Below are 24,495 nucleotides of genomic sequence, written 5' to 3'. Positions count from 1 at the left end.
GGAGCGAGTCGGCGGCCCGGGGTGGGGGTCACCCCCACCCTCAGCGCCCGCCGCGGTGCCTGGCGCCCCAGCCCGCACCGTGGGGCCTCCTCTTGTCCCAAGCCGCGACACCGCCGTCACGCGGCAGCATGCGTGGCTTCTGGACTGTCAGGTCTCAGACCAAAGGTCTGCTCTGTGGGAACCGACACGCTGGAGGAAACCTTGAGAGTCTGAGAGGGGAGGGAGTTCCAGAAGAAGGCCAGGATGTCATTTTGAGGGAGTATGTGACCAGAACTCGTCCCGTTGCTTTTGGGGTTCTATGGGCTACACGTAGGAATCTTTGGTGGTGGCACCTGATGTTGGGGGATCCGGAGTCACACCCAGACCTGCTCCACAGGCCTCCTTTTACTTTTCTCTTCGGATTCATTATGTTTAAAAAGTGTCTCTTATCTCTATGATTGCATTTTCTTTTCTCTCTCTTTTCAAGCAGATGATGGGAGTCCAAGTATTAAGGTGACATGTGTTGCCCGTGCCCCCCTCCCCCCTGTGTTCTTATTCATTTACCTCTGATGTTGTTCCAGCGTATTGTGGGGGTACCAATGTTAAGGTCGGGTACGTTGCCCTCTCCCAGCCTCCCCCCTCGGGTCAGAGCCTCAAGTGCGCCCATCCCCCAGTCGGTGCGCACCCACCCCGTTCCTAATGGAGGTGTATGCCCATCCCCTCCCCCCACCCGCCCGACACCCACCCGATGAAGGTGATTCCTCTGTGTCCACTTAGGTGTCCATCGGTTCGTACCCATTTGCTGGTGAGCGCGAGCACGTGGTGCTCGTGTGTCCATTCTTGGGCTACCTGGCTTACTGGAACGGGTTCCAGCTCTGGCCAGGAGAACCACGAGAGGTGCCCTCTCACCGCTGCTCCTCCTAGCTGAATAGCACTCCGTGGTGTCCACGCGCCACATTTCATTTACGCACTCGTGGGTCGATGGGCACTCGGGTCGCTTCCAGGTCTTTGCGATTGTGACTTGTGCCCTGACTCTAACCCTAACCCTTACCCAGCCCGTCTCCTCCTCGGCCCCTGCCTGACTGACTCCTTCCCGCCCGGCCTGTCACCTGTCACCGTCCTCTGCCCCTGCCTGACACGCTCCTCCCCGCCCGGGCCGTCACCGTCCTCGGCCCCTGCCTGACGGGGCTCCTCCGTCGCCTGGGCCTTCCAAGGGCTTGGTGTGGACGCTGGTTCCAGGACGCCCTCCCAGGGACCCGGTAGCAGGGCGGCCGCAGCGTCTCGCGCCACCCAACCGTCCGCCGGCCGGCGGCCGGCGCTAAGTGGCCTGCGGGGGACGTGCCCCCACTGTGGGGCGGGCGCCCAGCCTGGTGTCTTCTCTGAGGCCCCGTGGCTGCTTTTCCCCCCCGCAAGGGGAGAGCCGCGGAGGTGGGGACCGCCTCCTCGTGGGGACGTACACCCAGCTCTCCACGTCGGATTCCGGGGCTCTCTGTCCTGCCAGAAGGCCCAGCTGGCCTGCGGGTCCTTAGAGTGGCAAAAACATCCGAAAACTGAGATTGAGGGTCCGGTGGTTGTCTGCACTTTTGTGCTGGGCACCCCAGGGAGGCCCGGGGGCTGGCTGGACAACGCGGTCTGCTGGGCACGGGGGGGGGTTTGGAGGAGCAACTGATGCCCTTTGCACTTTGGGTAGCAAGTGTCTGAGGTGTCTCTGAGCCCTGCGCCATGTCGGGGGGTGGGGTGGGGGGGTGGGAGGTCGGGGGGGGGTGTGGAGGAGCAGGAGGAGGAGGAGGAGGAGGTGGGAAGGGCCGTGGCCTGCAGTCGTGTTCCCGGGGTGGCTTCTTCCACAGGCTGCTTGGCCTGGGCTCCCTGCACCTGGGCCTTTGGAGGACTGGCCCTGTGCTTGCCAACGCTTCCCCTGCAGGGACCCAGAGCTGGGAGGTTGCATCTCTCAGCCCTGGGTCGGGCAGAGCCCCAGCGGGCCATGCCCACAACCTCTCTCAGCACGGGTCCCCCAGAAGGCTCCTTTGGGACCAGGATTCTCTTGCGGGTGACTCTTTAAGGTCTGGCCCCTGGATGGAGGGGCACCAGGAGTAGAGGAGCAGGAAGGGGAAGGGGGTGGCCATGCGAGGGGACACTTTCAGGCCAAGTCCCAGCTTCAGCCTGATCCTCCTGGGAACCCCGGGGTGTACGTCACACCTCCTGGTTGTCCCGCTCTGAGACAAGGGCTCTGAGACAAGGAGCCGGGCTTCGCATTCCCCCAGCAGCCAGTCGTGGGCTGAGGACACCTGGGGCGTTGGGAACTCCCTGGCTTCTCCTTGGCTTAACATCTGGAGCTGCTTGTGAATCGTGCCGCCACACACACCCGAGTGCAGGTGTCTTCTGCACAGACTGCGGGCCTCGCTCTTCTGAATGCCGCTAGCTCGCCACCCACCCACGGGTGAACCTGGTCAGGGTACTTTCTCTCGGGGGCAGACTCTGATCCTGGCGGGCTACCGGTGTTTCTGTTTGCTCGTTTCTTTCTTCCATTTCGGGAAAGGCTTCCTTACTGGGTGTGGAAATCTCCTATGCCTTTCCTCGCCTATTCTGTCAGCTTTAAAATTCTCTTTCAGTTGCCACCCTCACAGATGGATTAGGAAACTCTTTCCGGTGCACTCATTAGTGAAATGACCTCAATGAAGCTGGAATCCAATATCTAATCGCCGATTTTTAGCGAGTCCACACGCCAGGGTGGTCGGGGTCCAATGCAGCCCCGGCCAGGCCCAGGCCCCTTGGACTGGGCCACAGGAGGACACAGAGGAGGGTCCCGGCCCCCACGGTCGCGTTGCCGGCAGTTCTCCAAGGGCTTGGGCGTTTTCCAGAGGTAGGAGATGGAGGGGACTGATTTCTTCAGCGCCCCACAAACCACGCCACCCCACCCATGGGACACATCCCTAGAGAGAGAGAGAGACGCCCCATACACTCGCTCCCCTCCCCCATGCGCTGTGCCCCAGCCCGGGCCCGGGGGAATAGGCGGCAGCCCACCCACAGGGTGGGGGGCGCAGCTGAAAGGGGTTGTCGGGGATGGCGGACCCTGCCTGGGGTCAAAGGGCGGGCGACCCGCGCGTGCGCAATCGGCGGCGGCGGCGGCGGCGGCCACGAGCTGGGGGTGGGCCAGGCGAGGAGAGGAAGGGGGCTGGAAGGTCTCCACCTTGGCGAGTCCAGCCGTGGAGGCGCATCTTGTGTGAGTGTGAGTGAGTGAGTGTGAGTGTGAGTGTGTGTGTGTGTGTGTGTGTGTGTGTGTGTATAGAGAGACAGCCCCCCACCCCGGCCCGCCGCTCCCTGCCCGCCCCGCCCCGCCCCGCCCCGCCCCGCCTGTCACCCCCGTCCCTCGGAGCCCGCCGGACCCGGCCGGTGAACTCAACAGGCCCGGCCCGGTGCGGGTCAGCGCCGGCGCGGGGCCTGGGGCGGGGGGAGGAGGCGGCGGGGAAGCGCAGAGAGGCTCGGCTTCTTGAGCGGGGCAGGGGCGCCCTCCGCCGTCTAGGGCCACACCACCCTGAACGCGCCCGATCTCGTCTGGTCTCGGAAGCTAAGCAGGGTCGGGCCTGGTTAGTACTTGGATGGGAGACCGCCTGGGAATACCGGGTGCCGTAGGCTTCTTCTTTTTTTTTTTTTTGTTTTGCCTCTTGTTCTGTCCCCTTTCTGGGAGCGAGTCGGCGGCCCGGGGTGGGGGTCACCCCCACCCTCAGCGCCCGCCGCGGTGCCTGGCGCCCCAGCCCGCACCGTGGGGCCTCCTCTTGTCCCAAGCCGCGACACCGCCGTCACGCGGCAGCATGCGTGGCTTCTGGACTGTCAGGTCTCAGACCAAAGGTCTGCTCTGTGGGAACCGACACGCTGGAGGAAACCTTGAGAGTCTGAGAGGGGAGGGAGTTCCAGAAGAAGGCCAGGATGTCATTTTGAGGGAGTATGTGACCAGAACTCGTCCCGTTGCTTTTGGGGTTCTATGGGCTACACGTAGGAATCTTTGGTGGTGGCACCTGATGTTGGGGGATCCGGAGTCACACCCAGACCTGCTCCACAGGCCTCCTTTTACTTTTCTCTTCGGATTCATTATGTTTAAAAAGTGTCTCTTATCTCTATGATTGCATTTTCTTTTCTCTCTCTTTTCAAGCAGATGATGGGAGTCCAAGTATTAAGGTGACATGTGTTGCCCGTGCCCCCCTCCCCCCTGTGTTCTTATTCATTTACCTCTGATGTTGTTCCAGCGTATTGTGGGGGTACCAATGTTAAGGTCGGGTACGTTGCCCTCTCCCAGCCTCCCCCCTCGGGTCAGAGCCTCAAGTGCGCCCATCCCCCAGTCGGTGCGCACCCACCCCGTTCCTAATGGAGGTGTATGCCCATCCCCTCCCCCCACCCGCCCGACACCCACCCGATGAAGGTGATTCCTCTGTGTCCACTTAGGTGTCCATCGGTTCGTACCCATTTGCTGGTGAGCGCGAGCACGTGGTGCTCGTGTGTCCATTCTTGGGCTACCTGGCTTACTGGAACGGGTTCCAGCTCTGGCCAGGAGAACCACGAGAGGTGCCCTCTCACCGCTGCTCCTCCTAGCTGAATAGCACTCCGTGGTGTCCACGCGCCACATTTCATTTACGCACTCGTGGGTCGATGGGCACTCGGGTCGCTTCCAGGTCTTTGCGATTGTGACTTGTGCCCTGACTCTAACCCTAACCCTTACCCAGCCCGTCTCCTCCTCGGCCCCTGCCTGACTGACTCCTTCCCGCCCGGCCTGTCACCTGTCACCGTCCTCTGCCCCTGCCTGACACGCTCCTCCCCGCCCGGGCCGTCACCGTCCTCGGCCCCTGCCTGACGGGGCTCCTCCGTCGCCTGGGCCTTCCAAGGGCTTGGTGTGGACGCTGGTTCCAGGACGCCCTCCCAGGAACCCGGTAGCAGGGCGGCCGCAGCGTCTCGCGCCACCCAACCGTCCGCCGGCCGGCGGCCGGCGCTAAGTGGCCTGCGGGGGACGTGCCCCCACTGTGGGGCGGGCGCCCAGCCTGGTGTCTTCTCTGAGGCCCCGTGGCTGCTTTTCCCCCCCGCAAGGGGAGAGCCGCGGAGGTGGGGACCGCCTCCTCGTGGGGACGTACACCCAGCTCTCCACGTCGGATTCCGGGGCTCTCTGTCCTGCCAGAAGGCCCAGCTGGCCTGCGGGTCCTTAGAGTGGCAAAAACATCCGAAAACTGAGATTGAGGGTCCGGTGGTTGTCTGCACTTTTGTGCTGGGCACCCCAGGGAGGCCCGGGGGCTGGCTGGACAACGCGGTCTGCTGGGCAGGGGGGGGGTTTGGAGGAGCAACTGATGCCCTTTGCACTTTGGGTAGCAAGTGTCTGAGGTGTCTCTGAGCCCTGCGCCATGTCGGGGGGTGGGGTGGGGGGGTGGGAGGTCGGGGGGGGGGGTGGAGGAGCAGGAGGAGGAGGAGGAGGAGGTGGGAAGGGCCGTGGCCTGCAGTCGTGTTCCCGGGGTGGCTTCTTCCACAGGCTGCTTGGCCTGGGCTCCCTGCACCTGGGCCTTTGGAGGACTGGCCCTGTGCTTGCCAACGCTTCCCCTGCAGGGACCCAGAGCTGGGAGGTTGCATCTCTCAGCCCTGGGTCGGGCAGAGCCCCAGCGGGCCATGCCCACAACCTCTCTCAGCACGGGTCCCCCAGAAGGCTCCTTTGGGACCAGGATTCTCTTGCGGGTGACTCTTTAAGGTCTGGCCCCTGGATGGAGGGGCACCAGGAGTAGAGGAGCAGGAAGGGGAAGGGGGTGGCCATGCGAGGGGACACTTTCAGGCCAAGTCCCAGCTTCAGCCTGATCCTCCTGGGAACCCCGGGGTGTACGTCACACCTCCTGGTTGTCCCGCTCTGAGACAAGGGCTCTGAGACAAGGAGCCGGGCTTCGCATTCCCCCAGCAGCCAGTCGTGGGCTGAGGACACCTGGGGCGTTGGGAACTCCCTGGCTTCTCCTTGGCTTAACATCTGGAGCTGCTTGTGAATCGTGCCGCCACACACACCCGAGTGCAGGTGTCTTCTGCACAGACTGCGGGCCTCGCTCTTCTGAATGCCGCTAGCTCGCCACCCACCCACGGGTGAACCTGGTCAGGGTACTTTCTCTCGGGGGCAGACTCTGATCCTGGCGGGCTACCGGTGTTTCTGTTTGCTCGTTTCTTTCTTCCATTTCGGGAAAGGCTTCCTTACTGGGTGTGGAAATCTCCTATGCCTTTCCTCGCCTATTCTGTCAGCTTTAAAATTCTCTTTCAGTTGCCACCCTCACAGATGGATTAGGAAACTCTTTCCGGTGCACTCATTAGTGAAATGACCTCAATGAAGCTGGAATCCAATATCTAATCGCCGATTTTTAGCGAGTCCACACGCCAGGGTGGTCGGGGTCCAATGCAGCCCCGGCCAGGCCCAGGCCCCTTGGACTGGGCCACAGGAGGACACAGAGGAGGGTCCCGGCCCCCACGGTCGCGTTGCCGGCAGTTCTCCAAGGGCTTGGGCGTTTTCCAGAGGTAGGAGATGGAGGGGACTGATTTCTTCAGCGCCCCACAAACCACGCCACCCCACCCATGGGACACATCCCTAGAGAGAGAGAGAGACGCCCCATACACTCGCTCCCCTCCCCCATGCGCTGTGCCCCAGCCCGGGCCCGGGGGAATAGGCGGCAGCCCACCCACAGGGTGGGGGGCCCAGCTGAAAGGGGTTGTCAGGGAGGGCGGCCCCTGCCTGGGGTCAAAGGGCGGGCGACCCGCGCGTGCGCAATCGGCGGCGGCGGCGGCGGCCGGCCAGGAGCTGGGGGTGGGCCAGGCGAGGAGAGGAAGGGGGCTGGAAGGTCTCCACCTTGGCGAGTCCAGCCGTGGAGGCGCATCTTGTGTGAGTGTGAGTGAGTGAGTGTGAGTGTGAGTGTGTGTGTGTGTGTGTGTGTGTGTGTGTGTGTGTATAGAGAGACAGCCCCCCACCCCGGCCCGCCGCTCCCTGCCCGCCCCGCCCCGCCCCGCCCCGCCCCGCCTGTCACCCCCGTCCCTCGGAGCCCGCCGGACCCGGCCGGTGAACTCAACAGGCCCGGCCCGGTGCGGGTCAGCGCCGGCGCGGGGCCTGGGGCGGGGGGAGGAGGCGGCGGGGAAGCGCAGAGAGGCTCGGCTTCTTGAGCGGGGCAGGGGCGCCCTCCGCCGTCTAGGGCCACACCACCCTGAACGCGCCCGATCTCGTCTGGTCTCGGAAGCTAAGCAGGGTCGGGCCTGGTTAGTACTTGGATGGGAGACCGCCTGGGAATACCGGGTGCCGTAGGCTTCTTCTTTTTTTTTTTTTTGTTTTGCCTCTTGTTCTGTCCCCTTTCTGGGAGCGAGTCGGCGGCCCGGGGTGGGGGTCACCCCCACCCTCAGCGCCCGCCGCGGTGCCTGGCGCCCCAGCCCGCACCGTGGGGCCTCCTCTTGTCCCAAGCCGCGACACCGCCGTCACGCGGCAGCATGCGTGGCTTCTGGACTGTCAGGTCTCAGACCAAAGGTCTGCTCTGTGGGAACCGACACGCTGGAGGAAACCTTGAGAGTCTGAGAGGGGAGGGAGTTCCAGAAGAAGGCCAGGATGTCATTTTGAGGGAGTATGTGACCAGAACTCGTCCCGTTGCTTTTGGGGTTCTATGGGCTACACGTAGGAATCTTTGGTGGTGGCACCTGATGTTGGGGGATCCGGAGTCACACCCAGACCTGCTCCACAGGCCTCCTTTTACTTTTCTCTTCGGATTCATTATGTTTAAAAAGTGTCTCTTATCTCTATGATTGCATTTTCTTTTCTCTCTCTTTTCAAGCAGATGATGGGAGTCCAAGTATTAAGGTGACATGTGTTGCCCGTGCCCCCCTCCCCCCTGTGTTCTTATTCATTTACCTCTGATGTTGTTCCAGCGTATTGTGGGGGTACCAATGTTAAGGTCGGGTACGTTGCCCTCTCCCAGCCTCCCCCCTCGGGTCAGAGCCTCAAGTGCGCCCATCCCCCAGTCGGTGCGCACCCACCCCGTTCCTAATGGAGGTGTATGCCCATCCCCTCCCCCCACCCGCCCGACACCCACCCGATGAAGGTGATTCCTCTGTGTCCACTTAGGTGTCCATCGGTTCGTACCCATTTGCTGGTGAGCGCGAGCACGTGGTGCTCGTGTGTCCATTCTTGGGCTACCTGGCTTACTGGAACGGGTTCCAGCTCTGGCCAGGAGAACCACGAGAGGTGCCCTCTCACCGCTGCTCCTCCTAGCTGAATAGCACTCCGTGGTGTCCACGCGCCACATTTCATTTACGCACTCGTGGGTCGATGGGCACTCGGGTCGCTTCCAGGTCTTTGCGATTGTGACTTGTGCCCTGACTCTAACCCTAACCCTTACCCAGCCCGTCTCCTCCTCGGCCCCTGCCTGACTGACTCCTTCCCGCCCGGCCTGTCACCTGTCACCGTCCTCTGCCCCTGCCTGACACGCTCCTCCCCGCCCGGGCCGTCACCGTCCTCGGCCCCTGCCTGACGGGGCTCCTCCGTCGCCTGGGCCTTCCAAGGGCTTGGTGTGGACGCTGGTTCCAGGACGCCCTCCCAGGAACCCGGTAGCAGGGCGGCCGCAGCGTCTCGCGCCACCCAACCGTCCGCCGGCCGGCGGCCGGCGCTAAGTGGCCTGCGGGGGACGTGCCCCCACTGTGGGGCGGGCGCCCAGCCTGGTGTCTTCTCTGAGGCCCCGTGGCTGCTTTTCCCCCCCGCAAGGGGAGAGCCGCGGAGGTGGGGACCGCCTCCTCGTGGGGACGTACACCCAGCTCTCCACGTCGGATTCCGGGGCTCTCTGTCCTGCCAGAAGGCCCAGCTGGCCTGCGGGTCCTTAGAGTGGCAAAAACATCCGAAAACTGAGATTGAGGGTCCGGTGGTTGTCTGCACTTTTGTGCTGGGCACCCCAGGGAGGCCCGGGGGCTGGCTGGACAACGCGGTCTGCTGGGCAGGGGGGGGGTTTGGAGGAGCAACTGATGCCCTTTGCACTTTGGGTAGCAAGTGTCTGAGGTGTCTCTGAGCCCTGCGCCATGTCGGGGGGTGGGGTGGGGGGGTGGGAGGTCGGGGGGGGGTGGAGGAGCAGGAGGAGGAGGAGGAGGAGGTGGGAAGGGCCGTGGCCTGCAGTCGTGTTCCCGGGGTGGCTTCTTCCACAGGCTGCTTGGCCTGGGCTCCCTGCACCTGGGCCTTTGGAGGACTGGCCCTGTGCTTGCCAACGCTTCCCCTGCAGGGACCCAGAGCTGGGAGGTTGCATCTCTCAGCCCTGGGTCGGGCAGAGCCCCAGCGGGCCATGCCCACAACCTCTCTCAGCACGGGTCCCCCAGAAGGCTCCTTTGGGACCAGGATTCTCTTGCGGGTGACTCTTTAAGGTCTGGCCCCTGGATGGAGGGGCACCAGGAGTAGAGGAGCAGGAAGGGGAAGGGGGTGGCCATGCGAGGGGACACTTTCAGGCCAAGTCCCAGCTTCAGCCTGATCCTCCTGGGAACCCCGGGGTGTACGTCACACCTCCTGGTTGTCCCGCTCTGAGACAAGGGCTCTGAGACAAGGAGCCGGGCTTCGCATTCCCCCAGCAGCCAGTCGTGGGCTGAGGACACCTGGGGCGTTGGGAACTCCCTGGCTTCTCCTTGGCTTAACATCTGGAGCTGCTTGTGAATCGTGCCGCCACACACACCCGAGTGCAGGTGTCTTCTGCACAGACTGCGGGCCTCGCTCTTCTGAATGCCGCTAGCTCGCCACCCACCCACGGGTGAACCTGGTCAGGGTACTTTCTCTCGGGGGCAGACTCTGATCCTGGCGGGCTACCGGTGTTTCTGTTTGCTCGTTTCTTTCTTCCATTTCGGGAAAGGCTTCCTTACTGGGTGTGGAAATCTCCTATGCCTTTCCTCGCCTATTCTGTCAGCTTTAAAATTCTCTTTCAGTTGCCACCCTCACAGATGGATTAGGAAACTCTTTCCGGTGCACTCATTAGTGAAATGACCTCAATGAAGCTGGAATCCAATATCTAATCGCCGATTTTTAGCGAGTCCACACGCCAGGGTGGTCGGGGTCTAATGCAGCCCCGGCCAGGCCCAGGCCCCTTGGACTGGGCCACAGGAGGACCCAGAGGAGGTTCCCGGCCCCCACGGTCGCGTTGCCGGCAGTTCTCCAAGGGCTTGGGCGTTTTCCAGAGGTAGGAGATGGAGGGGACTGATTTCTTCAGCGCCCCACAAACCACGCCACCCCACCCATGGGACACATCCCTAGAGAGAGAGAGAGACGCCCCATACACTCGCTCCCCTCCCCCATGCGCTGTGCCCCAGCCCGGGCCCGGGGGAATAGGCGGCAGCCCACCCACAGGGTGGGGGGCGCAGCTGAAAGGGGTTGTCGGGGATGGCGGACCCTGCCTGGGGTCAAAGGGCGGGCGACCCGCGCGTGTGCAATCGGCGGCGGCGGCGGCGGCGGCGGCGGCCACGAGCTGGGGGTGGGCCAGGCGAGGAGAGGAAGGGGGCTGGAAGGTCTCCACCTTGGCGAGTCCAGCCGTGGAGGCGCATCTTGTGTGAGTGTGAGTGAGTGAGTGTGAGTGTGTGTGTGTGTGTGTGTGTGTGTGTGTATAGAGAGACAGCCCCCCACCCCGGCCCGCCGCTCCCTGCCCGCCCCGCCCCGCCTGTCACCCCCGTCCCTCGGAGCCCGCCGGACCTGGCCGGTGAACTCAACAGGCCCGGCCCGGTGCGGGTCAGCGCCGGCGCGGGGCCTGGGGCGGGGGGAGGAGGCGGCGGGGAAGCGCAGAGAGGCTCGGCTTCTTGAGCGGGGCAGGGGCGCCCTCCGCCGTCTAGGGCCACACCACCCTGAACGCGCCCGATCTCGTCTGGTCTCGGAAGCTAAGCAGGGTCGGGCCTGGTTAGTACTTGGATGGGAGACCGCCTGGGAATACCGGGTGCCGTAGGCTTCTTCTTTTTTTTTTTTTTGTTTTGCCTCTTGTTCTGTCCCCTTTCTGGGAGCGAGTCGGCGGCCCGGGGTGGGGGTCACCCCCACCCTCAGCGCCCGCCGCGGTGCCTGGCGCCCCAGCCCGCACCGTGGGGCCTCCTCTTGTCCCAAGCCGCGACACCGCCGTCACGCGGCAGCATGCGTGGCTTCTGGACTGTCAGGTCTCAGACCAAAGGTCTGCTCTGTGGGAACCGACACGCTGGAGGAAACCTTGAGAGTCTGAGAGGGGAGGGAGTTCCAGAAGAAGGCCAGGATGTCATTTTGAGGGAGTATGTGACCAGAACTCGTCCCGTTGCTTTTGGGGTTCTATGGGCTACACGTAGGAATCTTTGGTGGTGGCACCTGATGTTGGGGGATCCGGAGTCACACCCAGACCTGCTCCACAGGCCTCCTTTTACTTTTCTCTTCGGATTCATTATGTTTAAAAAGTGTCTCTTATCTCTATGATTGCATTTTCTTTTCTCTCTCTTTTCAAGCAGATGATGGGAGTCCAAGTATTAAGGTGACATGTGTTGCCCGTGCCCCCCTCCCCCCTGTGTTCTTATTCATTTACCTCTGATGTTGTTCCAGCGTATTGTGGGGGTACCAATGTTAAGGTCGGGTACGTTGCCCTCTCCCAGCCTCCCCCCTCGGGTCAGAGCCTCAAGTGCGCCCATCCCCCAGTCGGTGCGCACCCACCCCGTTCCTAATGGAGGTGTATGCCCATCCCCTCCCCCCACCCGCCCGACACCCACCCGATGAAGGTGATTCCTCTGTGTCCACTTAGGTGTCCATCGGTTCGTACCCATTTGCTGGTGAGCGCGAGCACGTGGTGCTCGTGTGTCCATTCTTGGGCTACCTGGCTTACTGGAACGGGTTCCAGCTCTGGCCAGGAGAACCACGAGAGGTGCCCTCTCACCGCTGCTCCTCCTAGCTGAATAGCACTCCGTGGTGTCCACGCGCCACATTTCATTTACGCACTCGTGGGTCGATGGGCACTCGGGTCGCTTCCAGGTCTTTGCGATTGTGACTTGTGCCCTGACTCTAACCCTAACCCTTACCCAGCCCGTCTCATCTTCGGCCCCTGCCTGACTGACTCCTTCCCGCCCGGCCTGTCACCTGTCACCGTCCTCTGCCCCTGCCTGACACGCTCCTCCCCGCCCGGGGCCGTCACCGTCCTCGGCCCCTGCCTGACGGGGCTCCTCCGTCGCCTGGGCCTTCCAAGGGCTTGGTGTGGACGCTGGTTCCAGGACGCCCTCCCAGGAACCCGGTAGCAGGGCGGCCGCAGCGTCTCGCGCCACCCAACCGTCCGCCGGCCGGCGGCCGGCGCTAAGTGGCCTGCGGGGGACGTGCCCCCACTGTGGGGAGGGCGCCCAGCCTGGTGTCTTCTCTGAGGCCCCGTGGCTGCTTTTCCCCCCCGCAAGGGGAGAGCCGCGGAGGTGGGGACCGCCTCCTCGTGGGGACGTACACCCAGCTCTCCACGTCGGATTCCGGGGCTCTCTGTCCTGCCAGAAGGCCCAGCTGGCCTGCGGGTCCTTAGAGTGGCAAAAACATCCGAAAACTGAGATTGAGGGTCCGGTGGTTGTCTGCACTTTTGTGCTGGGCACCCCAGGGAGGCCCGGGGGCTGGCTGGACAACGCGGTCTGCTGGGCAGGGGGGGGGTTTGGAGGAGCAACTGATGCCCTTTGCACTTTGGGTAGCAAGTGTCTGAGGTGTCTCTGAGCCCTGCGCCATGTCGGGGGGTGGGGTGGGGGGGTGGGAGGTCGGGGGGGGTGGAGGAGCAGGAGGAGGAGGAGGAGGAGGTGGGAAGGGCCGTGGCCTGCAGTCGTGTTCCCGGGGTGGCTTCTTCCACAGGCTGCTTGGCCTGGGCTCCCTGCACCTGGGCCTTTGGAGGACTGGCCCTGTGCTTGCCAACGCTTCCCCTGCAGGGACCCAGAGCTGGGAGGTTGCATCTCTCAGCCCTGGGTCGGGCAGAGCCCCAGCGGGCCATGCCCACAACCTCTCTCAGCACGGGTCCCCCAGAAGGCTCCTTTGGGACCAGGATTCTCTTGCGGGTGACTCTTTAAGGTCTGGCCCCTGGATGGAGGGGCACCAGGAGTAGAGGAGCAGGAAGGGGAAGGGGGTGGCCATGCGAGGGGACACTTTCAGGCCAAGTCCCAGCTTCAGCCTGATCCTCCTGGGAACCCCGGGGTGTACGTCACACCTCCTGGTTGTCCCGCTCTGAGACAAGGGCTCTGAGACAAGGAGCCGGGCTTCGCATTCCCCCAGCAGCCAGTCGTGGGCTGAGGACACCTGGGGCGTTGGGAACTCCCTGGCTTCTCCTTGGCTTAACATCTGGAGCTGCTTGTGAATCGTGCCGCCACACACACCCGAGTGCAGGTGTCTTCTGCACAGACTGCGGGCCTCGCTCTTCTGAATGCCGCTAGCTCGCCACCCACCCACGGGTGAACCTGGTCAGGGTACTTTCTCTCGGGGGCAGACTCTGATCCTGGCGGGCTACCGGTGTTTCTGTTTGCTCGTTTCTTTCTTCCATTTCGGGAAAGGCTTCCTTACTGGGTGTGGAAATCTCCTATGCCTTTCCTCGCCTATTCTGTCAGCTTTAAAATTCTCTTTCAGTTGCCACCCTCACAGATGGATTAGGAAACTCTTTCCGGTGCACTCATTAGTGAAATGACCTCAATGAAGCTGGAATCCAATATCTAATCGCCGATTTTTAGCGAGTCCACACGCCAGGGTGGTCGGGGTCCAATGCAGCCCCGGCCAGGCCCAGGCCCCTTGGACTGGGCCACAGGAGGACCCAGAGGAGGGTCCCGGCCCCCACGGTCGCGTTGCCGGCAGTTCTCCAAGGGCTTGGGCGTTTTCCAGAGGTAGGAGATGGAGGGGACTGATTTCTTCAGCGCCCCACAAACCACGCCACCCCACCCATGGGACACATCCCTAGAGAGAGAGAGAGACGCCCCATACACTCGCTCCCCTCCCCCATGCGCTGTGCCCCAGCCCGGGCCCGGGGGAATAGGCGGCAGCCCACCCACAGGGTGGGGGGCGCAGCTGAAAGGGGTTGTGGGGATGGCGGCCCCTGCCTGGGGTCAAAGGGCGGGCGACCCGCGCGTGCGCAATCGGCGGCGGCGGCGGCGGCGGCGGCGGCGGCGGCGGCGGCGGCGGCCACGAGCTGGGGGTGGGCCAGGCGAGGAGAGGAAGGGGGCTGGAAGGTCTCCACCTTGGCGAGTCCAGCCGTGGAGGCGCATCTTGTGTGAGTGTGAGTGTGAGTGTGTGTGTGTGTGTGTGTGTGTGTGTGTGTATAGAGAGACAGCCCCCCACCCCGGCCCGCCGCTCCCTGCCCGCCCCGCCCCGCCCCGCCCCGCTGTCACCCCCGTCCCTCGGAGCCCGCCGGACCCGGCCGGTGAACTCAACAGGCCCGGCCCGGTGCGGGTCAGCGCCGGCGCGGGGCCTTGGGCGGGGGGAGGAGGCGGCGGGGAAGCGCAGAGAGGCTCGGCTTCTTGAGCGGGGCAGGGGCGCCCTCCGCCGTCTAGGGCCACACCACCCTGAACGCGCCCGATCTCGTCTGGTCTCGGAAGCTAAGCAGGGTCGGGCCTGGTTAGTACTTGGATGGGAGACCGCCTGGGAATACCGGGTGCCGTAGGCTTCTTCTTTTTTTTTTTTTTGTTTTGCCTCTTGTTCTGTCCCCTTTCTGGGAGCGAGTCGGCGGCCCGGGGTGGGGGTCACCCCCACCCTCAGCGCCCGCCGCGGTGCCTGGCGCCCCAGCCCGCACCGTGGGGCCTCCTCTTGTCCCAAGCCGCGACACCGCCGTCACGCGGCAGCATGCGTGGCTTCTGGACTGTCAGGTCTCAGACCAAAGGTCTGCTCTGTGGGAACCGACACGCTGGAGGAAACCTTGAGAGTCTGAGAGGGGAGGGAGTTCCAGAAGAAGGCCAGGATGTCATTTTGAGGGAGTATGTGACCAGAACTCGTCCCATTGCTTTTGGGGTTCTATGGGCTACACGTAGGAATCTTTGGTGGTGGCACCTGATGTTGGGGGATCCGGAGTCACACCCAGACCTGCTCCACAGGCCTCCTTTTACTTTTCTCTTCGGATTCATTATGTTTAAAAAGTGTCTCTTATCTCTATGATTGCATTTTCTTTTCTCTCTCTTTTCAAGCAGATGATGGGAGTCCAAGTATTAAGGTGACATGTGTTGCCCGTGCCCCCCTCCCCCCTGTGTTCTTATTCATTAACCTCTGATGTTGTTCCAGCGTATTGTGGGGGTACCAATGTTAAGGTCGGGTACGTTGCCCTCTCCCAGCCTCCCCCCTCGGGTCAGAGCCTCAAGTGCGCCCATCCCCCAGTCGGTGCGCACCCACCCCGTTCCTAATGGAGGTGTATGCCCATCCCCTCCCCCCACCCGCCCGACACCCACCCGATGAAGGTGATTCCTCTGTGTCCACTTAGGTGTCCATCGGTTCGTACCCATTTGCTGGTGAGCGCGAGCACGTGGTGCTCGTGTGTCCATTCTTGGGCTACCTGGCTTACTGGAACGGGTTCCAGCTCTGGCCAGGAGAACCACGAGAGGTGCCCTCTCACCGCTGCTCCTCCTAGCTGAATAGCACTCCGTGGTGTCCACGCGCCACATTTCATTTACGCACTCGTGGGTCCATGGGCACTCGGGTCGCTTCCAGGTCTTTGCGATTGTGACTTGTGCCCTGACTCTAACCCTAACCCTTACCCAGCCCGTCTCCTCCTCAGTCCCTGCCTGACTGACTCCTTCCCGCCCGGCCTGTCACCTGTCACCGTCCTCTGCCCCTGCCTGACACGCTCCTCCCCGCCCGGGCCGTCACCGTCCTCGGCCCCTGCCTGACGGGGCTCCTCCGTCGCCTGGGCCTTCCAAGGGCTTGGTGTGGACGCTGGTTCCAGGACGCCCTCCCAGGGACCCGGTAGCAGGGCGGCCGCAGCGTCTCGCGCCACCCAACCGTCCGCCGGCCGGTGGCCGGCGCTAAGTGGCCTGCGGGGGACGTGCCCCCACTGTGGGGCGGGCGCCCAGCCTGGTGTCTTCTCTGAGGCCCCGTGGCTGCTTTTCCCCCCCGCAAGGGGAGAGCCGCGGAGGTGGGGACCGCCTCCTCGTGGGGACGTACACCCAGCTCTCCACGTCGGATTCCGGGGCTCTCTGTCCTGCCAGAAGGCCCAGCTGGCCTGCGGGTCCTTAGAGTGGCAAAAACATCCGAAAACTGAGATTGAGGGTCCGGTGGTTGTCTGCACTTTTGTGCTGGGCACCCCAGGGAGGCCCGGGGGCTGGCTGGACAACGCGGTCTGCTGGGCAGGGGGGGGGGTTTGGAGGAGCAACTGATGCCCTTTGCACTTTGGGTAGCAAGTGTCTGAGGTGTCTCTGAGCCCTGCGCCATGTCGGGGGGTGGGGTGGGGGGGTGGGAGGTCGGGGGGGGTGTGGAGGAGCAGGAGGAGGAGGAGGAGGAGGTGGGAAGGGCCGTGGCCTGCAGTCGTGTTCCCGGGGTGGCTTCTTCCACAGGCTGCTTGGCCTGGGCTCCCTGCACCTGGGCCTTTGGAGGACTGGCCCTGTGCTTGCCAACGCTTCCCCTGCAGGGACCCAGAGCTGGGAGGTTGCATCTCTCAGCCCTGGGTCGGGCAGAGCCCCAGCGGGCCATGCCCACAACCTCTCTCAGCACGGGTCCCCCAGAAGGCTCCTTTGGGACCAGGATTCTCTTGCGGGTGACTCTTTAAGGTCTGGCCCCTGGATGGAGGGGCACCAGGAGTAGAGGAGCAGGAAGGGGAAGGGGGTGGCCATGCGAGGGGACACTTTCAGGCCAAGTCCCAGCTTCAGCCTGATCCTCCTGGGAACCCCGGGGTGTACGTCACACCTCCTGGTTGTCCCGCTCTGAGACAAGGGCTCTGAGACAAGGAGCCGGGCTTCGCATTCCCCCAGCAGCCAGTCGTGGGCTGAGGACACCTGGGGCGTTGGGAACTCCCTGGCTTCTCCTTGGCTTAACATCTGGAGCTGCTTGTGAATCGTGCCGCCACACACACCCGAGTGCAGGTGTCTTCTGCACAGACTGCGGGCCTCGCTCTTCTGAATGCCGCTAGCTCGCCACCCACCCACGGGTGAACCTGGTCAGGGTACTTTCTCTCGGGGGCAGACTCTGATCCTGGCGGGCTACCGGTGTTTCTGTTTGCTCGTTTCTTTCTTCCATTTCGGGAAAGGCTTCCTTACTGGGTGTGGAAATCTCCTATGCCTTTCCTCGCCTATTCTGTCAGCTTTAAAATTCTCTTTCAGTTGCCACCCTCACAGATGGATTAGGAAACTCTTTCCGGTGCACTCATTAGTGAAATGACCTCAATGAAGCTGGAATCCAATATCTAATCGCCGATTTTTAGCGAGTCCACACGCCAGGGTGGTCGGGGTCCAATGCAGCCCCGGCCAGGCCCAGGCCCCTTGGACTGGGCCACAGGAGGACACAGAGGAGGGTCCCGGCCCCCACGGTCGCGTTGCCGGCAGTTCTCCAAGGGCTTGGGCGTTTTCCAGAGGTAGGAGATGGAGGGGACTGATTTCTTCAGCGCCCCACAAACCACGCCACCCCACCCATGGGACACATCCCTAGAGAGAGAGAGAGACGCCCCATACACTCGCTCCCCTCCCCCATGCGCTGTGCCCCAGCCCGGGCCCGGGGGAATAGGTGGCAGCCCACCCACAGGGTGGGGGGCGCAGCTGAAAGGGGTTGTGGGGATGGCGGCCCCTGCCTGGGGTCAAAGGGCGGGCGACCCGCGCGTGCGCAATCGGCGGCGGCGGCGGCGGCGGCGGCGGCGGCGGCCACGAGCTGGGGGTGGGCCAGGCGAGGAGAGGAAGGGGGCTGGAAGGTCTCCACCTTGGCGAGTCCAGCCGTGGAGGCGCATCTTGTGTGAGTGTGAGTGAGTGAGTGTGAGTGTGTGTGTGTGTGTGTGTGTGTGTATAGAGAGACAGCCCCCCACCCCGGCCCGCCGCTCCCTGCCCGCCCCGCCCCGCCCCGCCCCGCTGTCACCCCCGTCCCTCGGAGCCCGCCGGACCCGGCCGGTGAACTCAACAGGCCCGGCCCGGTGCGGGTCAGCGCCGGCGCGGGGCCTTGGGCGGGGGGAGGAGGCGGCGGGGAAGCGCAGAGAGGCTCGGCTTCTTGAGCGGGGCAGGGGCGCCCTCCGCCGTCTAGGGCCACACCACCCTGAACGCGCCCGATCTCGTCTGGTCTCGGAAGCTAAGCAGGGTCGGGCCTGGTTAGTACTTGGATGGGAGACCGCCTGGGAATACCGGGTGCCGTAGGCTTCTTCTTTTTTTTTTTTTTGTTTTGCCTCTTGTTCTGTCCCCTTTCTGGGAGCGAGTCGGCGGCCCGGGGTGGGGGTCACCCCCACCCTCAGCGCCCGCCGCGGTGCCTGGCGCCCCAGCCCGCACCGTGGGGCCTCCTCTTGTCCCAAGCCGCGACACCGCCGTCACGCGGCAGCATGCGTGGCTTCTGGACTGTCAGGTCTCAGACCAAAGGTCTGCTCTGTGAGAACCGACACGCTGGAGGAAACCTTGAGAGTCTGAGAGGGGAGGGAGTTCCAGAAGAAGGCCAGGATGTCATTTTGAGGGAGTATGTGACCAGAACTCGTCCCGTTGCTTTTGGGGTTCTATGGGCTACACGTAGGAATCTTTGGTGGTGGCACCTGATGTTGGGGGATCCGGAGTCACACCCAGACCTGCTCCACAGGCCTCCTTTTACTTTTCTCTTCGGATTCATTATGTTTAAAAAGTGTCTCTTATCTCTATGATTGCATTTTCTTTTCTCTCTCTTTTCAAGCAGATGATGGGAGTCCAAGTATTAAGGTGACATGTGTTGCCCGTGCCCCCCTCCCCCCTGTGTTCTTATTCATTTACCTCTGATGTTGTTCCAGCGTATTGTGGGGGTACCAATGTTAAGGTCGGGTACGTTGCCCTCTCCCAGCCTCCCCCCTCGGGTCAGAGCCTCAAGTGCGCCCATCCCCCAGTCGGTGCGCACCCACCCCGTTCCTAATGGAGGTGTATGCCCATCCCCTCCCCCCACCCGCCCGACACCCACCCGATGAAGGTGATTCCTCTGTGTCCACTTAGGTGTCCATCGGTTCGTACCCATTTGCTGGTGAGCGCGAGCACGTGGTGCTCGTGTGTCCATTCTTGGGCTACCTGGCTTACTGGAACGGGTTCCAGCTCTGGCCAGGAGAACCACGAGAGGTGCCCTCTCACCGCTGCTCCTCCTAGCTGAATAGCACTCCGTGGTGTCCACGCGCCACATTTCATTTACGCACTCGTGGGTCGATGGGCACTCGGGTCGCTTCCAGGTCTTTGCGATTGTGACTTGTGCCCTGACTCTAACCCTAACCCTTACCCAGCCCGTCTCCTCCTCGGCCCCTGCCTGACTGACTCCTTCCCGCCCGGCCTGTCACCTGTCACCGTCCTCTGCCCCTGCCTGACACGCTCCTCCCCGCCCGGGCCGTCACCGTCCTCGGCCCCTGCCTGACGGGGCTCCTCCGTCGCCTGGGCCTTCCAAGGGCTTGGTGTGGACGCTGGTTCCAGGACGCCCTCCCAGGAACCCGGTAGCAGGGCGGCCGCAGCGTCTCGCGCCACCCAACCGTCCGCCGGCCGGCGGCCGGCGCTAAGTGGCCTGCGGGGGACGTGCCCCCACTGTGGGGCGGGCGCCCAGCCTGGTGTCTTCTCTGAGGCCCCGTGGCTGCTTTTCCCCCCCGCAAGGGGAGAGCCGCGGAGGTGGGGACCGCCTCCTCGTGGGGACGTACACCCAGCTCTCCACGTCGGATTCCGGGGCTCTCTGTCCTGCCAGAAGGCCCAGCTGGCCTGCGGGTCCTTAGAGTGGCAAAAACATCCGAAAACTGAGATTGAGGGTCCGGTGGTTGTCTGCACTTTTGTGCTGGGCACCCCAGGGAGGCCCGGGGGCTGGCTGGACAACGCGGTCTGCTGGGCAGGGGGGGGGTTTGGAGGAGCAACTGATGCCCTTTGCACTTTGGGTAGCAAGTGTCTGAGGTGTCTCTGAGCCCTGCGCCATGTCGGGGGGTGGGGTGGGGGGGTGGGAGGTCGGGGGGGGGTGGAGGAGCAGGAGGAGGAGGAGGAGGAGGTGGGAAGGGCCGTGGCCTGCAGTCGTGTTCCCGGGGTGGCTTCTTCCACAGGCTGCTTGGCCTGGGCTCCCTGCACCTGGGCCTTTGGAGGACTGGCCCTGTGCTTGCCAACGCTTCCCCTGCAGGGACCCAGAGCTGGGAGGTTGCATCTCTCAGCCCTGGGTCGGGCAGAGCCCCAGCGGGCCATGCCCACAACCTCTCTCAGCACGGGTCCCCCAGAAGGCTCCTTTGGGACCAGGATTCTCTTGCGGGTGACTCTTTAAGGTCTGGCCCCTGGATGGAGGGGCACCAGGAGTAGAGGAGCAGGAAGGGGAAGGGGGTGGCCATGCGAGGGGACACTTTCAGGCCAAGTCCCAGCTTCAGCCTGATCCTCCTGGGAACCCCGGGGTGTACGTCACACCTCCTGGTTGTCCCGCTCTGAGACAAGGGCTCTGAGACAAGGAGCCGGGCTTCGCATTCCCCCAGCAGCCAGTCGTGGGCTGAGGACACCTGGGGCGTTGGGAACTCCCTGGCTTCTCCTTGGCTTAACATCTGGAGCTGCTTGTGAATCGTGCCGCCACACACACCCGAGTGCAGGTGTCTTCTGCACAGACTGCGGGCCTCGCTCTTCTGAATGCCGCTAGCTCGCCACCCACCCACGGGTGAACCTGGTCAGGGTACTTTCTCTCGGGGGCAGACTCTGATCCTGGCGGGCTACCGGTGTTTCTGTTTGCTCGTTTCTTTCTTCCATTTCGGGAAAGGCTTCTTTACTGGGTGTGGAAATCTCCTATGCCTTTCCTCGCCTATTCTGTCAGCTTTAAAATTCTCTTTCAGTTGCCACCCTCACAGATGGATTAGGAAACTCTTTCCGGTGCACTCATTAGTGAAATGACCTCAATGAAGCTGGAATCCAATATCTAATCGCCGATTTTTAGCGAGTCCACACGCCAGGGTGGTCGGGGTCCAATGCAGCCCCGGCCAGGCCCAGGCCCCTTGGACTGGGCCACAGGAGGACCCAGAGGAGGGTCCCGGCCCCCACGGTCGCGTTGCCGGCAGTTCTCCAAGGGCTTGGGCGTTTTCCAGAGGTAGGAGATGGAGGGGACTGATTTCTTCAGCGCCCCACAAACCACGCCACCCCACCCATGGGACACATCCCTAGAGAGAGAGAGAGACGCCCCATACACTCGCTCCCCTCCCCCATGCGCTGTGCCCCAGCCCGGGCCCGGGGGAATAGGCGGCAGCCCACCCACAGGGTGGGGGGCGCAGCTGAAAGGGGTTGTGGGGATGGCGGCCCCTGCCTGGGGTCAAAGGGCGGGCGACCCGCGCGTGCGCAATCGGCGGCGGCGGCGGCGGCGGCGGCGGCGGCGGCGGCCACGAGCTGGGGGTGGGCCAGGCGAGGAGAGGAAGGGGGCTGGAAGGTCTCCACCTTGGCGAGTCCAGCCGTGGAGGCGCATCTTGTGTGAGTGTGAGTGAGTGAGTGTGAGTGTGTGTGTGTGTGTGTGTGTGTGTGTGTATAGAGAGACAGCCCCCCACCCCGGCCCGCCGCTCCCTGCCCGCCCCGCCCCGCCTGTCACCCCCGTCCCTCAGAGCCCGCCGGACCTGGCCGGTGAACTCAACAGGCCCGGCCCGGTGCGGGTCAGCGCCGGCGCGGGGCCTGGGGCGGGGGGGAGGAGGCGGCGGGGAAGCGCAGAGAGGCTCGGCTTCTTGAGCGGGGCAGGGGCGCCCTCCGCCGTCTAGGGCCACACCACCCTGAACGCGCCCGATCTCGTCTGGTCTCGGAAGCTAAGCAGGGTCGGGCCTGGTTAGTACTTGGATGGGAGACCGCCTGGGAATACCGGGTGCCGTAGGCTTCTTCTTTTTTTTTTTTTTGTTTTGCCTCTTGTTCTGTCCCCTTTCTGGGAGCGAGTCGGCGGCCCGGGGTGGGGGTCACCCCCACCCTCAGCGCCCGCCGCGGTGCCTGGCGCCCCAGCCCGCACCGTGGGGCCTCCTCTTGTCCCAAGCCGCGACACCGCCGTCACGCGGCAGCATGCGTGGCTTCTGGACTGTCAGGTCTCAGACCAAAGGTCTGCTCTGTGGGAACCGACACGCTGGAGGAAACCTTGAGAGTCTGAGAGGGGAGGGAGTTCCAGAAGAAGGCCAGGATGTCATTTTGAGGGAGTATGTGACCAGAACTCGTCCCGTTGCTTTTGGGGTTCTATGGGCTACACGTAGGAATCTTTGGTGGTGGCACCTGATGTTGGGGGATCCGGAGTCACACCCAGACCTGCTCCACAGGCCTCCTTTTACTTTTCTCTTCGGATTCATTATGTTTAAAAAGTGTCTCTTATCTCTATGATTGCATTTTCTTTTCTCTCTCTTTTCAAGCAGATGATGGGAGTCCAAGTATTAAGGTGACATGTGTTGCCCGTGCCCCCCTCCCCCCTGTGTTCTTATTCATTTACCTCTGATGTTGTTCCAGCGTATTGTGGGGGTACCAATGTTAAGGTCGGGTACGTTGCCCTCTCCCAGCCTCCCCCCTCGGGTCAGAGCCTCAAGTGCGCCCATCCCCCAGTCGGTGCGCACCCACCCCGTTCCTAATGGAGGTGTATGCCCATCCCCTCCCCCCACCCGCCCGACACCCACCCGATGAAGGTGATTCCTCTGTGTCCACTTAGGTGTCCATCGGTTCGTACCCATTTGCTGGTGAGCGCGAGCACGTGGTGCTCGTGTGTCCATTCTTGGGCTACCTGGCTTACTGGAACGGGTTCCAGCTCTGGCCAGGAGAACCACGAGAGGTGCCCTCTCACCGCTGCTCCTCCTAGCTGAATAGCACTCCGTGGTGTCCACGCGCCACATTTCATTTACGCACTCGTGGGTCGATGGGCACTCGGGTCGCTTCCAGGTCTTTGCGATTGTGACTTGTGCCCTGACTCTAACCCTAACCCTTACCCAGCCCGTCTCCTCCTCGGCCCCTGCCTGACTGACTCCTTCCCGCCCGGCCTGTCACCTGTCACCGTCCTCTGCCCCTGCCTGACACGCTCCTCCCCGCCCGGGGCCGTCACCGTCCTCGGCCCCTGCCTGACGGGGCTCCTCCGTCGCCTGGGCCTTCCAAGGGCTTGGTGTGGACGCTGGTTCCAGGACGCCCTCCCAGGAACCCGGTAGCAGGGCGGCCGCAGCGTCTCGCGCCACCCAACCGTCCGCCGGCCGGCGGCCGGCGCTAAGTGGCCTGCGGGGGACGTGCCCCCACTGTGGGGCGGGCGCCCAGCCTGGTGTCTTCTCTGAGGCCCCGTGGCTGCTTTTCCCCCCCGCAAGGGGAGAGCCGCGGAGGTGGGGACCGCCTCCTCGTGGGGACGTACACCCAGCTCTCCACGTCGGATTCCGGGGCTCTCTGTCCTGCCAGAAGGCCCAGCTGGCCTGCGGGTCCTTAGAGTGGCAAAAACATCCGAAAACTGAGATTGAGGGTCCGGTGGTTGTCTGCACTTTTGTGCTGGGCACCCCAGGGAGGCCCGGGGGCTGGCTGGACAACGCGGTCTGCTGGGCAGGGGGGGGGTTTGGAGGAGCAACTGATGCCCTTTGCACTTTGGGTAGCAAGTGTCTGAGGTGTCTCTGAGCCCTGCGCCATGTCGGGGGGTGGGGTGGGGGGGTGGGAGGTCGGGGGGGGTGGAGGAGCAGGAGGAGGAGGAGGAGGAGGTGGGAAGGGCCGTGGCCTGCAGTCGTGTTCCCGGGGTGGCTTCTTCCACAGGCTGCTTGGCCTGGGCTCCCTGCACCTGGGCCTTTGGAGGACTGGCCCTGTGCTTGCCAACGCTTCCCCTGCAGGGACCCAGAGCTGGGAGGTTGCATCTCTCAGCCCTGGGTCGGGCAGAGCCCCAGCGGGCCATGCCCACAACCTCTCTCAGCACGGGTCCCCCAGAAGGCTCCTTTGGGACCAGGATTCTCTTGCGGGTGACTCTTTAAGGTCTGGCCCCTGGATGGAGGGGCACCAGGAGTAGAGGAGCAGGAAGGGGAAGGGGGTGGCCATGCGAGGGGACACTTTCAGGCCAAGTCCCAGCTTCAGCCTGATCCTCCTGGGAACCCCGGGGTGTACGTCACACCTCCTGGTTGTCCCGCTCTGAGACAAGGGCTCTGAGACAAGGAGCCGGGCTTCGCATTCCCCCAGCAGCCAGTCGTGGGCTGAGGACACCTGGGGCGTTGGGAACTCCCTGGCTTCTCCTTGGCTTAACATCTGGAGCTGCTTGTGAATCGTGCCGCCACACACACCCGAGTGCAGGTGTCTTCTGCACAGACTGCGGGCCTCGCTCTTCTGAATGCCGCTAGCTCGCCACCCACCCACGGGTGAACCTGGTCAGGGTACTTTCTCTCGGGGGCAGACTCTGATCCTGGCGGGCTACCGGTGTTTCTGTTTGCTCGTTTCTTTCTTCCATTTCGGGAAAGGCTTCCTTACTGGGTGTGGAAATCTCCTATGCCTTTCCTCGCCTATTCTGTCAGCTTT

General features: G+C 63.5%; 6 non-coding genes across 6 annotated transcripts; all 6 read left to right on the top strand.

Annotated features, from left to right (window-relative positions):
- Positions 1 to 3,493: 3,493 nt before the first annotated feature.
- On the top strand, positions 3,494 to 3,612 carry LOC142867670 (5S ribosomal RNA). The gene has a single exon (XR_012917025.1). It is a non-coding gene; the product is annotated as a 5S ribosomal RNA (ribosomal RNA).
- A 3,545-nt stretch (positions 3,613 to 7,157) lies between these two features.
- Positions 7,158 to 7,276, top strand: LOC142867669 (5S ribosomal RNA). Its single transcript, XR_012917024.1, has one exon. It is a non-coding gene; the product is annotated as a 5S ribosomal RNA (ribosomal RNA).
- Positions 7,277 to 10,797: 3,521 nt separating this feature from the next.
- Positions 10,798 to 10,916, top strand: LOC142867668 (5S ribosomal RNA). The gene has a single exon (XR_012917023.1). It is a non-coding gene; the product is annotated as a 5S ribosomal RNA (ribosomal RNA).
- Positions 10,917 to 14,457: 3,541 nt separating this feature from the next.
- Positions 14,458 to 14,576, top strand: LOC142867667 (5S ribosomal RNA). The gene has a single exon (XR_012917022.1). It is a non-coding gene; the product is annotated as a 5S ribosomal RNA (ribosomal RNA).
- Positions 14,577 to 18,109: 3,533 nt separating this feature from the next.
- LOC142867666 (5S ribosomal RNA) lies at positions 18,110 to 18,228 on the top strand. Its single transcript, XR_012917021.1, has one exon. It is a non-coding gene; the product is annotated as a 5S ribosomal RNA (ribosomal RNA).
- A 3,530-nt stretch (positions 18,229 to 21,758) lies between these two features.
- On the top strand, positions 21,759 to 21,877 carry LOC142867665 (5S ribosomal RNA). Its single transcript, XR_012917020.1, has one exon. It is a non-coding gene; the product is annotated as a 5S ribosomal RNA (ribosomal RNA).
- Positions 21,878 to 24,495: the final 2,618 nt, after the last annotated feature.

Source organism: Microcebus murinus, unplaced genomic scaffold (genome assembly GCF_040939455.1).
Source record: "Microcebus murinus isolate Inina unplaced genomic scaffold, M.murinus_Inina_mat1.0 scaf019_hap2_Mmur4.0, whole genome shotgun sequence".
NCBI classification, from domain to species: domain Eukaryota; kingdom Metazoa; phylum Chordata; class Mammalia; order Primates; family Cheirogaleidae; genus Microcebus; species Microcebus murinus.
Note: the sequence above shows the minus strand (reverse complement) of the source record. Positions and strands in the feature narration are given on the sequence as shown.